Here is a 12,793-nt window from a genome sequence, read left to right on the forward strand (position 1 = left end):
CAATTATCGATTAAATGATAATTACCTGGGTCGAAGAATCGGGATATTACAAATAATAATAATAATAATAATAATAATAATAAACTATCCAGATAACACTATTATAAATAATATTATTAAACCACCAATAATAATAATAATAATAATAATAAATTATCCAGATAACACTATTAGAAATAATATTATTTATAAATATTATAATTTTTTGTATATTATACAATAGCCAAAAATAAAAAATATAAATACAATTTTAATAAATATTTATATTAAAAATATATAAATAATTTTCAATAATTTTCAATAGAGAAGAAATACAAAAATCTAAATAAAATTTTAATATATTTATCATTTCTAAAAAATAAGTTGAAAAATCTCTCTCTTCTTCAATTTATATTTAAATTTAAATAAAAATTTAAATTATAAGTTAAATGCTAAAAGTTAATATTATATATTTTTAAAATATAACTAGATATGTATAATAATATGACTTTTTGTAGCAAAAAATAATGTTAACATTAAATTTATTAAAAATAATTTTAAAAATTAATTAAAGTTTCTAATAACCATTTTTACAAATACTTTTGAAAAAGAAGCAATTTAAAATTTATATTAGTAATAGATAATAATTTTATTCTTACTCTATTTATTTTGTAGCAAATTGTATTTTAGTATTAATTTTTAATTTATTTAATTTTTTCATTTTTATTTTTTAATGTCATCATCATTATATTGTATAGCAATTACAGTTTAATTTTAGTACAACTGTCAGTTACACATTTTAATTATATTCTTTTTAATTATTATAAAAATTAATGTTTATAAAAGGAAGAGTTTTATACAACGGTTAATTCAATGAAAATTAATTACAATGTAATGTCTTATGATATATCATTTTTCACTCTAAATAAAAAAATTAATCTAAAAATAATTTTAAAAATTAGTTAATATAAAAAATACATAAAAATATGAGTAACTAAATCCAAGTATTTAGGACCTATCATTTTTCACTAAGATGTTATTAAATTAAAAATACATGAACTTATTTATAAAAAATAATATTTTTAAAGTATAAAATATTTTTATTCTTTCAATTTTTTACGATTATAATATAAAATATCTAAGAACATTTTGATGAAATCATTGAATTAATGGAATCATTGTAAATATGTGTCATTAGTAAATAAGTTAGAGGATTTGGAGTGATAAAATTAATGAGAGAATGTTAAAAAAGGAAGACTTTAATGCAATTAATTAATTTTTTATTACAATTTTTTTATTTACATTGTTATTATAATATTTTATTCTTAATATCTACCAACAATATTTGTTTTGGTTACTATGAATGAAGTTTCTAATAATCATTTTACAAATACTTTTAAAAAATGAAGCAATTTAAAATTTATATAAAATAATATATAATAATTTTATTCTTACTCTATTTTTTTTGTAGTAAATTGTATTTTAGTAGTAATTATTAATTTATACAATTTTTTGTTTTTATATTTTAATGTTATCATAATTATATTGTATATCAGTTACTATTTATTTTAAGTACAACTATCGGTTACAATTTTTTAATTATTGTAAAAGTTAATGTTTATAAAAGAAAGTGTTTAATGAAACGGTTAATTTAATGAAAATTTAAATTATAAATTCAATCAAACAAATATATAAATTAAATTTAATAGTTTGTATTTTCGTTATAAATTCAATCAAAATATATGTGATGTTTTATTTCCTTCCATAATATGATTTTATTATTCTTAAACTGTCAATTTGTCTCACTTTCTTTCTTAAATAGATAAACTTCTCTTGCTGTCTTCATGACACTTATATTTTAGAACATGCATAAAATGAAAAAGCATGAAATGGATGAGCAAACTATTCAACACCCATTAAAAAAACAAAATTGCTTTTTCTCTCTTTATCTAATCATGAAAGGTTTCATTTTTTTACAACAATTCAAATCAATTTTATATCCATATTTTTCTCTATAAATTTTAATTTTATTGTTTTTATCATATTCCAATTCATTTTATAAATATTATTTTGATTATGTTTAAATTTATTTCATACTTATATTCATATTGTATAATATAATTTCTAATTGTTATTTTGCAGATTTTGCAATTTGAAAAAGAGTCTAATAGGCTTCAATTTCTACAAAGAACAATCTTAGATTGAAGATCGAAATATAAGTCTCTTACTCTTACAATCATTTGGAGCATCACAATTTTAGAAACAAAGTTCAAATGTTTTTTTTGTATTGATTTTTATTTATTTTTTATTTATTTTTGTGGGTTTAATTTCCTTCCTCTTTCTTCACAAGTCTAAAATAACTATGTTTTCTTTCTGATAAATTTTTATTTCTTTCTTTAATATAAATTTTAATTATTATTTTAATCATATTTTGTACTCATAATTAATTTGATATAGATTGTTTATTGTCTTTGTAATAAAGATACACATAAATTTACATGTCTAGTAGTTTTATAGTTTATGGTCTCTACGGATAACAATCTTAGAATGAAGATTGAAATATACATTGTCATTGCTTTCGTCTAGATCTAATCATACCAATTAAATTATTTTTATTGTTTAATTTCTTTCTTTCATCTATGATTTCTTTCGAATATAATCATATAAATAATATTTAATTTTCATTTAATTGTTATGAACATACTTTTTAAAAAATTCTTCTATAAATTGACTTATTATTCTATATTTTATTCTGCTGCATAAAAAAAAACTACAGATGTGTCAGTTGAGAAATATAGAATATGAAAATAATAAATATTTTAACATTCAGGGAGTTGATAGTGACAAAAATAAATGATATATCCGCGCATCGCGCGGGTCACAATCTAGTTGCTATTAATATAAGAGATGGTGATTGACCAAATTCAACACCACTTTTTAGATGTTTGGATATAAAAGAAAGGAGTTTAGGTCCCAATATATGATTCAATTAGAAAATTCTTATAATTTCTTTGTAAAAAGGTGTATATAAAACAAAACCTAACATATTGTTCAAAATATCTACTGATTGTGTGCAACTAGCCAACTACAAATTATTCTAGACCCTAAGGTAGTAACAGATGCATTTTACAACTTATGCTAGACCCTAGTGGTAGTGACAGATGCATTTTACAACTTATGGTAGACCCTAGTGGTAGTGACCGATGCATTTAAACAAAATTAAGCAATTATATTAAGACATTATTGTTGGGTTATCCCTCCAATTTATAGTGGCCCAAATGAATGAGGGTTACTAGCCCGTGTGTGTGTAAGCCTTTGTTATTTATCCAACAAAGAGATTAATGTCATTTTTGTTAGAACAAGATTGAGAATCTATGTTCAGAATCTAGTTTTGATGATAACATATATTTTGTGAGTAACAATTTTATTACTAATGGTTTCATTTAGTGTGCAAAAATTATGCTTACACAGGTTGCATCAGAATCACCGAAACTGAATCAGACATGAAAGAAGAACCAAACATTCAGAAGATTAACTAAAGCCGAGACATCAGTCATCATATGTTCTGATCCAGAACACATCAACTTCCAAAAGCAGCAGATTAAGAAGCAAACAAGCAAGATGGAAAATAAGCTTATTTAAGAACACGCAACATCAGAAGATCATGAACAGAAGATCAGAAGTTCTGATAGAGTAACGCAGTGACATACAAACCGCAAACAACAAAAGAGATACTCATGAACCAATGAAGGATCTACAACTTAGCATACAAATTGAGTAAAATATAAAGAGCTTAGAATCTAAGGGAGAGCCGTTAGAAACATCATCACGTGCAAAACGGTTACAACATTTAAAAGGGCCAACTTCCAAGGTTGAAAGAAGAAGCAAGCTACATGCAAAACGTTGAAGAAAGAAAAACCAGAATAGCACGCCACAAACTGACAGCAGGATAAGGTTCTGCCAAGAGCGACACTTGTCATTCATGAGCAAATCGAGATGAAGACTTTCAAAGCAATATTCAAACAAAAGTGCAACGGCTACATTCCAACGGTAATCACTCATCAAGCTATAAATAGAATCAAACTTCTAACTAGAAGATCTGGTGTGGTATCCATCTATCCATCTAAAAATGGAGAGTGAGTGATCATCAATCACTTGTATGGATCCGGAGAGAAAAAGAGAATATCCAGTGAGGATCATCCATGAAGAAAGGATCAAGAGTACAACGAAAGGAAAGCACCAAGTGTGCCAAGTATGTCAAGCATCGAGAGAAAAAGATGAGAACCAAATGTGTGTAAAATGTGAGCACTAAGTAAATGTGGAAAACATGCACTAAATGTAATTTCAGAATGTGTGCATTAAGAGTGTATATTCAATGAACACCAAAAAGAGCTTCAAGTGTGAATCCAGAGTGTGTATCCATGGTGCAACTACAGAGTACAACAAAAAGAGAAATCATGAGAAGAAATTTGTAGAAGAATAAAGCTGAGCAGCTGAAGCATGATAGCATAAAAGAACTATGAAAAACCTACTTCAGAAGTGCTACAAGAGGCAACACATACTCAGTATGTGATAATCCACTGTGTTGTTATACACAAACCACATACCTAAAACAAGTGAAGAAGAAATCTCTACTGTTAAGCAGTATCCTCCATTGGAGTAAGAAGAAATCCACTAAATACTTGATCAGCTGTAACTAGCTTTATGATCAGTATTCAAGAAGAAGATGAAGCTCTAATCACTAGAAGCAATCAAGATGGGAGCTGATGCTCCGTATCTGCTTATGAAGATTAGAAGAAGATGGTCTTACAAGAAGGAATTAATTTCAATAGCTGAAGCTCTAATCTCCTTACTCAAACAAAAGAAGACCAGACTACTAGAAGCAATCAACATTGAGCAGTTGCTCTAAATCTGCTTGGAGAAGAAGATGAAGATCATGACAAGAAGCGTTCAACACAAGAGCGTTGTCTCTTAATATGCTTATCCAAAGAAGAAGATCTTCTAGAAGTTCAAGAATAAGAAGACTACAAGTGTATTTGTTATTCTTGTATTTAAATGTAAAACACATAGAGTTGTTGCTTGTAGTGTGTAATGTCTTAGAAACTTTTGATACATTGTTAGGCTCCATAAGTGACTTCTAGTCAGTGAGTCGTAAAATACGTATTGAGAATAGGAGACCATCTTCTTAATTAAGAAGCACATTTGTAATCTCCAGAAGATAGATGAATGTTATATCCTATTGGGATCCCTGAACAGTTCATTATCAGAAGTTAGTCACAGCAGTTGGCTGTGCAGGTTACTAGTGTGATGAACGTTATATCCTGATGGGATCACTGAACGGTTCAGTTAACTAGGGGTTAGTCACAAAAGGTTGGTTATGCAGTGTTAGTCAAAGTGGATAGACTTTGCAGGGTGCCTGAGTCAATGGACGTTATATCTCGCAGAGATCACTGAACGAGTCATTGTCCAGATGGTGAGTCACAGTTGTTGGTTGTGCAGGATGGTTAGTAACGATGGAGGATCGTGCAGATGTAATCAAGTTTGGTTGTAATGGATTAAGACCTCTGTTGAGAGGCAAATCACCTGAAGAAGGTGGACTGGAGGTAGCCTTAGTTAGAAGGTGAGCCAGGATAAAAATGAATGTGTCTTTTACTTTCTGCACATGTCATTTTAACTTAGAACATTCAAGCAAAAGCTCCTCAGAACTGTACTGAGCAAGTCAGAAGTTCTGATATCCTTTAGAAGTTAAAATGAACATCTTATTGGTTATGTAGATCTACACTTCATGATTCCGCAACATTAAAGCATAATCCAATAGATGATTAAGTGAAAGAAAAGACGTTAAAGAAAAAGAAAGGGAATTTAGTTGATAAAGAACACAATTCAATCCCCCCTTTCTTGTGTTTTTCTCCACCTTCAATTGGTATCAGAGCATGGCTCTGTATTGATCTCAAGATAAAACACTTAACCGTGTAGAGAGATCCAGAAGGAGAAAAACCACACTGAGTTGAAATCAAAGGCAAATTCAAACACTCAGCATAATCAGAAGATGTTAAAGGAATTTTAGGGATCAACATCAATCCTCTCAAACAGCTCAAGACATCGGAAAGAAGAATGTGTACTGAATAGAAATATTTGAAGACATTCAAGATCAAGGATTAGAAAACCTAGCTAATCAATGCCAAGACTGTCAACTTAAACTCATCAGAATTCAATCTGATGAAGAAGACATTGTTAGAACAAGATAGTTGAAGCCTTGCACCAAAAGATACTCTCTTCCTCAGAAGAAAAGAAGAAAGGAAATGTGAAATTCACAATCTAAAAAGAGTATCAGTCTGAAGACAAGATAAGGTAACCCAACACATCAAATCTAAGTCAGATAAGAAGACTCATCAGAGCTAGTTCAAAGTATGGAGACACAGAAGATCAAAGCTAAAGCAGAAACAGACAGAACTTCTGAAGATTCTCTCTCTCTCTCTCTCTCTCTCTCTCTCTCTCTCTCTCTCTCTCTCTCTCTCTCTCTCGTAAAAGACTTGAAGAACGGTCAGATCTTTCTAAAACTCTATCTTTTACCCTTCTGCCATCTTCAAAATCAGGTTACCTATTACATTCATAAATTTCTCTTGCATGTCTAATAGTATCTATCACCTAACCCACTATCTGTCATAATTATCCATGCTTGTTCAGAATCTCTGTTTTTAACATTAACTACTGCAGTTATTTCGCATTTGTTAGCTAAAAATCTATCTCTGTACCCTAAGTGTATGTCAGTATCTCTTGTCTGTTCTTGCATGCTTACATTATCCCACCTTTCCTCGACAACATAATTTAACTACTTCATTAACTCATCCGTCTTGCATTTAATAACTTAGTTCCTTATCTTCTATATTAGCTCTTACACAAATAGGTTCTAAGTATTCCAAAACTCAAAACTCTTCTCCCTCATTATGCCTCCATTAACCTATCTAGGAAATCAAAACCTTCTTGAAGTTATCTCAGAAAAACAAGTTAAAGTCTCACCTGTTGATGACACCTTTGCATCTCATGGGTGTAACCTTCTATCAAGATTGGTAAAGATATCACTCTATTCTGAACAAACCTATCTATGAGAATCTTGTTAAAAACTTTTGGAAACATGCATCTCTAAACCCTGAAGAGAACTACATCAAATCTTTCATATTCGATATTCCAATCACCATCAACTATTTCTCATTTGTTCTTGCAACTGGATATGAGAACATAGGAATCCCTGTTAACTCTTTTGAAACTCAATTCATGATCTTGAGAAGTTGAAATCTCTTCATGGTGTTTCTCTAGGCTATAACCCAACCGATCCCGAAAGTCTCTTGCCTATCCCAAAAACCTGGTTCAAACTTGTCGTCTCAAATTTCCTCCCCAGAAGAGAAAACCAAAATGTCCTAACATATGGAGATCAAGTCTTCATCTATCTTTTGATGAATAACATGCACATTAATCTGCCTCAATCTATGTTTAATCATATGTGGAATTCAATCTCCGTCTCTAGAAATCACACAATGTCCTCTATTCCTTTTGGAAGAATCTTGTCAGAAATCTTCATTCGAGAAGATATTATAGAGCTTATTAAAGATATAATAGAGAAATTTGAAACTGAAATTCAACCTGAAAATATGTTATTATGGACTAAGGGTAACTTCTTTAGGAATTAGTGAAACCAAGCTACTTGTATGATTGTGCTTCCTATATAAAAATATTTGCATTTTCATCGTAGGCATTATCTTAAGGGATGAAACACTCTGCCTCCTAAAAGCGTAAATCTTATCAAAACTTTGTTCTGTGTAAAGAAAATTAAAATATCTATATTAAAGAATCAAAATTCTAAAGATTAAGAAAAAGCTAGGACATTCTTCTTAAATCATAAATAAAATATCCTGAAAAGGAACAGGTGCATGTTACTAGTGTGATGAACGTTATATCCTGATGGGATCACTAAACGGTTCAGTCAACTAGGGGTTAGTCACAACAGGTTAGTTGTGCAGGGTTAGTCACAGTGGGTAGACTGTGCAGGGTGCCTGAGTCAATGGACGTTATATCTCGTGGAGATCACTGAACGGGTCATTGTCCAGATGGTGAGTCACAATAGTTGGTTGTGCAAGATGGTTAGTCATGACTGAGGATCGTGCTGATGTAATCAAGTTTGGGTATAGTGGATTAAGACCTCTGTTGAGAGGCAAATCACCTGAAGAAGGTGGAATGGAGGTAGACTTAGTTAGAAGGTGAACAAGGATAAAAATTAATGTGTCTTTTACTTTCTGTACATGTCATTTTAACTTAGAGCATTCAAGCAAAAGCTCCTCAGAACTGTACTGAGCAAGTCAGAAGTTCTGATATCCTTTAGAAGTTAAAATGAACATCTTATTGGTTATGTAGCTCTACACTTCATGCTTCCGCAACATCAAAGCATAATATAATAGATGATTAAGTGAAAGAAAAGACGTTAAAGAAAAAGAAAGGGAATTTTAGTTGATAAAGAACACAATTCAATCCCCCCCTTTCTTGTGTTTTTCTCCACCTTCAATTTTTCGTTCTTTATGTGAGCAACAACAAAGAAAAAAAAGAGAAGAGTGAAATTCCCGCAACCCTAATTCAACACAAACCAGTAGCACGATGTTAGAGTTTTCTCACAATCCAACCATCGAATAGTCCTGATTTTTGGTGACATTGTCCAGCGTTCATAGAGGTACATTTTAAACGGTGGAGATCTGATTCTGGGTTTTTAGACCTGATTGTGAAATGGTTTTTTGAGATGTTATTTTTGTGGTTATTTTTGCTTAATTGTATCTCTTGTTTCTTGTTGTATTCCAAGATTGATTGTAAGTCTTGAGTATACTGATGTATATATGCCTATAAATTGTGTTAAAGAGAACCTTGATTTTACCCAATTGTTTGATTATAGTGGAGATTTAAGTGACATACAGGTTTCGTGGTTATTTACTCCTAGTTAACAGAGGTTTTTCTATGCTAAAATTGTGTTGTTTAGTGTGTTTTGTTGATTGTCGTTGCATTTGGTATTTGGGAGAGATTATGTTATTGAATTATTCTATTACGTTGTGGATTTTCTCCTAACAAGTGGTATCTAGAGTTCTGATTTGATTTGTATAACGATGGAGACAAACTCATCTTGGATGGTGAGTTTGTGTGGATCGAACTATAATGTTTGGAAAGGTGTCATACCCCAAAATTTGCCCACTATAGTTCAAGACAATTTGTCTCCTCATACTCAAGTATTCTCAATTGCCCAAGAGTATTCAAGGTTTTCACCAGATAAAAGCTTCTCCTAAATGACATGGCCAAAATTAGGGTTGTGATTCCTTTCAAGGAAACTGAACTTATAAGGCCTCAAATGGACTTCATGGTATCCTATAGGACCCAGGGTATCCTCATACCAAAATTCAAGCTTTGAATCACAAGATTGCTCATTCAATTGCTCAAATGATCAACAATCGACCAATTTGACCTAAAAATCAACTAGGGTCAAACCACAGTCAAAACTCCTGATCTTTTGTCAACATCAACCTATTGAAGTATTATTCATCATTTGATCAAGGGTTGATCATGATTCATCAAGGAAAGATCATAAATCAGCAAAACTCAAAGTTGCTAAATTAGGGTTTCTAGGAGAAAAGTCAACTCAACTTTGACTGGGCATAACTCTCTCATACTTTATCAGAAATTGTACAACCAAAGCTCATTCCTAAGGAAACTCAATTATATACAACTTTGATGTTGGTCCCAAGGTCAAGAAATGCTTCCAAATAAGAGATATGAGCCAAAACATTACAGGTCCTTCTAGAAGCTCGCAAAAAGATGTTTTTTGTCAGGAGCCATATCGTCAAGATAAAATCTCCAAATTCAAAATATGTTCCAAAGTGGCTTGTAAAGGACATCTTGGGATTTCCAAAAAGTTCTAGAACACCTTCATATGATAAAAATTGAGGGAGATATGAGGCTCAAAATTTGGTCAATTTTTAAGAAAAGAGTAAAACCCTAATTGGTGAATTTTGAACTTTTGAGTATTAGGCCTATAATTTTTAGTTACCCACGTGGATACAAGCTTATAAGAGGCCCATAAGTCAATTATTATTTATTTTATGATTTTTATTTCATTTATTTTTAATTTATTCATTTAAATTTGAAATAAATCAAATAAAATCGTGATTAAATATTAAAAGATCACATAATTGACGTGTCAAGCCATGATCATTCCGAAATCAATCCAAGGGTTAGGAATCAATAGAAAAAGTGCCAAAAATAAACTTGAACCAATAATGGAAAGTTTTGGTACAATTTGCAAATCAAAATTTTTTCAATCAAAACACGATCTCATGCCATAAAATCTTGACCTAAATCTCCCCTTATATATATATACCCCGTAATCAGATGCAAGGGGACGGGAGAGCATCCTGAAAACCCTAACCAATTCTTCAAGAAATCCACACAAACTAGGGCACAAGAGAACTTTTTCTATAGCAAGATTCAGCCCTTCACAACCATCCGAATCTCTTCCTAAGACCTCAAAGGGTGAGTTTTGACCAAGGGATACGAGCTGCAGGGCCTGGAACGTAGCATGCCATATTAATCTTCATCACTTATATTGAATTCTCATATGTTTATTTCTGTTGCATTTTAATGAGATATAATGGTTTTAATGTGTTCCTGAAAGTTTTTAGCACAGGTTTAACGTACCACATGTGAGTTTAAGGACGAAAACCATGACATGCCATTGTTGAGATTCAAAGTCGTAAAATGTTAGAAATCCTAGCTACGGTGCGTTTCAGGCCAGGGGGATGACTCCATTGAATTCGTGGCGTGTCTTTTAGTGGATCTGGGTTCTTTCCATTTTTTGTTTGATTGATTTTTGCAGGTGTTAAGTTTCGAAGATTTATTCGCAGCAAAAAACGCAACAGATTCCGCGGCAAAATCCGCAGGAAATCTGAGGAAGAAGATGAATAGTAGCGCGTCTCCTGGGACCACGCGCGTCTTGCCCCAATTGGCCAGTCAACGGCCACTGAGTCTCTCTCCTCTCTTGATTTTCCATTCAAAGCCTCATGGGACCCAGTCTGACCAACTTTTGACTTGTTTCAATTTCTTGTTTGTTTAATATTTAATTATTTTGGTGTATTTCAATAACAATTAATGAATGCAGCGTAGATGGCCATGACAGGTGCTTAGTGACCACGAGGAAGCGTGTTCGATCCCCACCCCATGTAGTTTATTTTTCAGGATTTTCTTTAACGGATCCTACGCAGCGCTCACATAAGAGTCCTAACGTATGCCTTCAGATTTGAGCCTTTGGATATACATCACTCTTGATCTGACGCCTAGGACCTACAACTCCACCATGGACTATCCAGCTTGTCCCACACTGGATCCCAGCGGTTGTTTTTGGTTTCTTCCTTATTTCTTTCAATTTCTTTTTTAGTTTTTATTTATCTAACCATAAACCCTTTTTTTATAATCACTAACCAAAGATTAACCATTTTAATTAAATAAATAGAATTAGGTTTTAATTTGACCATAGGATTTAATCAATTTTATTTAATCATTTAATCATTGAAAATAACATAGTTTTTTAGGGTTTGTAATTTAATTTTAATTAACTAAATTAGGGTTAGTTTATAATATTAAGGTTTTAATTAGACATTAGGTTAATTACTTAGGCTAACTGGTATTTAATAATTAATTTAGTTATTTTAGAATTAGATTATTAACCTAGTAATTTAATAAATAACTTAGATTTAGGTTTTTACTTAATTTTCAAAACGTGATTTCTTTCCCGCGATTCTCTTTCTCATCTTGTATTTAGTGAATGGCGCATGATTGTTTAAGTTCTGTTTTTTTATTATTATTCATTTATATATTTATTTAAATTCTAGAAAATGTAATAGTAATTAGGGCTTTACTTTCTCGTTTTTTACTTTCCGCGTCCCCCATTTTTTGTTATGTACCCCCAAATCCCGAAGCCCTATAATAGCGTAGATTTATTTTCCACATTTTACTTTCCGCACATATTAATTGCTGATATAACCGTTTAGATGTATGTTCTAGGATTGTATGCTAAAGATTAAAATCGATCGCTAGCTAACTTTAATTCAAAGATAAATAATATATATTTGAATCTAACACACTCATTTTACTGTTCACACACTCACCTTTAGGGTTTCCCCTCTTGGTTGCCTTTCGGAAAATAATAGTCAAGTCCCTTGAGCGTAGGGATACCTTAGCCTGTTGCCCACGATTCTAAATCATCATAATCCCTTCGGAATAAAGTTCATAGTCCCTTCGAGTTGCCTACGATGAAATGATCTCGTCCCTTGATGTTGCCTACGATTAATGATGATAGTCCCTTCAGGATTGCTAAGGTATCCTTACATGTTGCCTTTATGACTATTCACATCTCATGGGACTTCCTACCCTCTTTATGGTATGGATAATCTCTATGACGATTCGATGACCCTTTGATGACCCGCACATCCAATGTATAGGACTACCTACCCTCATATGGTATGGATAGTACTATCGCTCAAGGAAAGTCTTAGAATAGGAAAGACCTTATGAACTTAGGGTAGGTTACTCTTAAGTGCTTGCTCACAACAATTCAAATCAAATGCTTTTTCACACCCCGTTTTCTAACGCTGTCTTTTTAGACATTCTCAAAACAAAAGTGTTTTTCTAAACACACACTACTCTTTCAAACAAATCACACATTTTAAACAAAAGTGAGCTAAGCAACTAAGAGCCCATGGATAACCATGGATGCAAAGGGTGCTTACAC

Source organism: Vicia villosa, linkage group LG1 (assembly GCF_029867415.1).
Source record: "Vicia villosa cultivar HV-30 ecotype Madison, WI linkage group LG1, Vvil1.0, whole genome shotgun sequence".
Classification (NCBI taxonomy): Eukaryota; Viridiplantae; Streptophyta; class Magnoliopsida; order Fabales; family Fabaceae; genus Vicia; species Vicia villosa.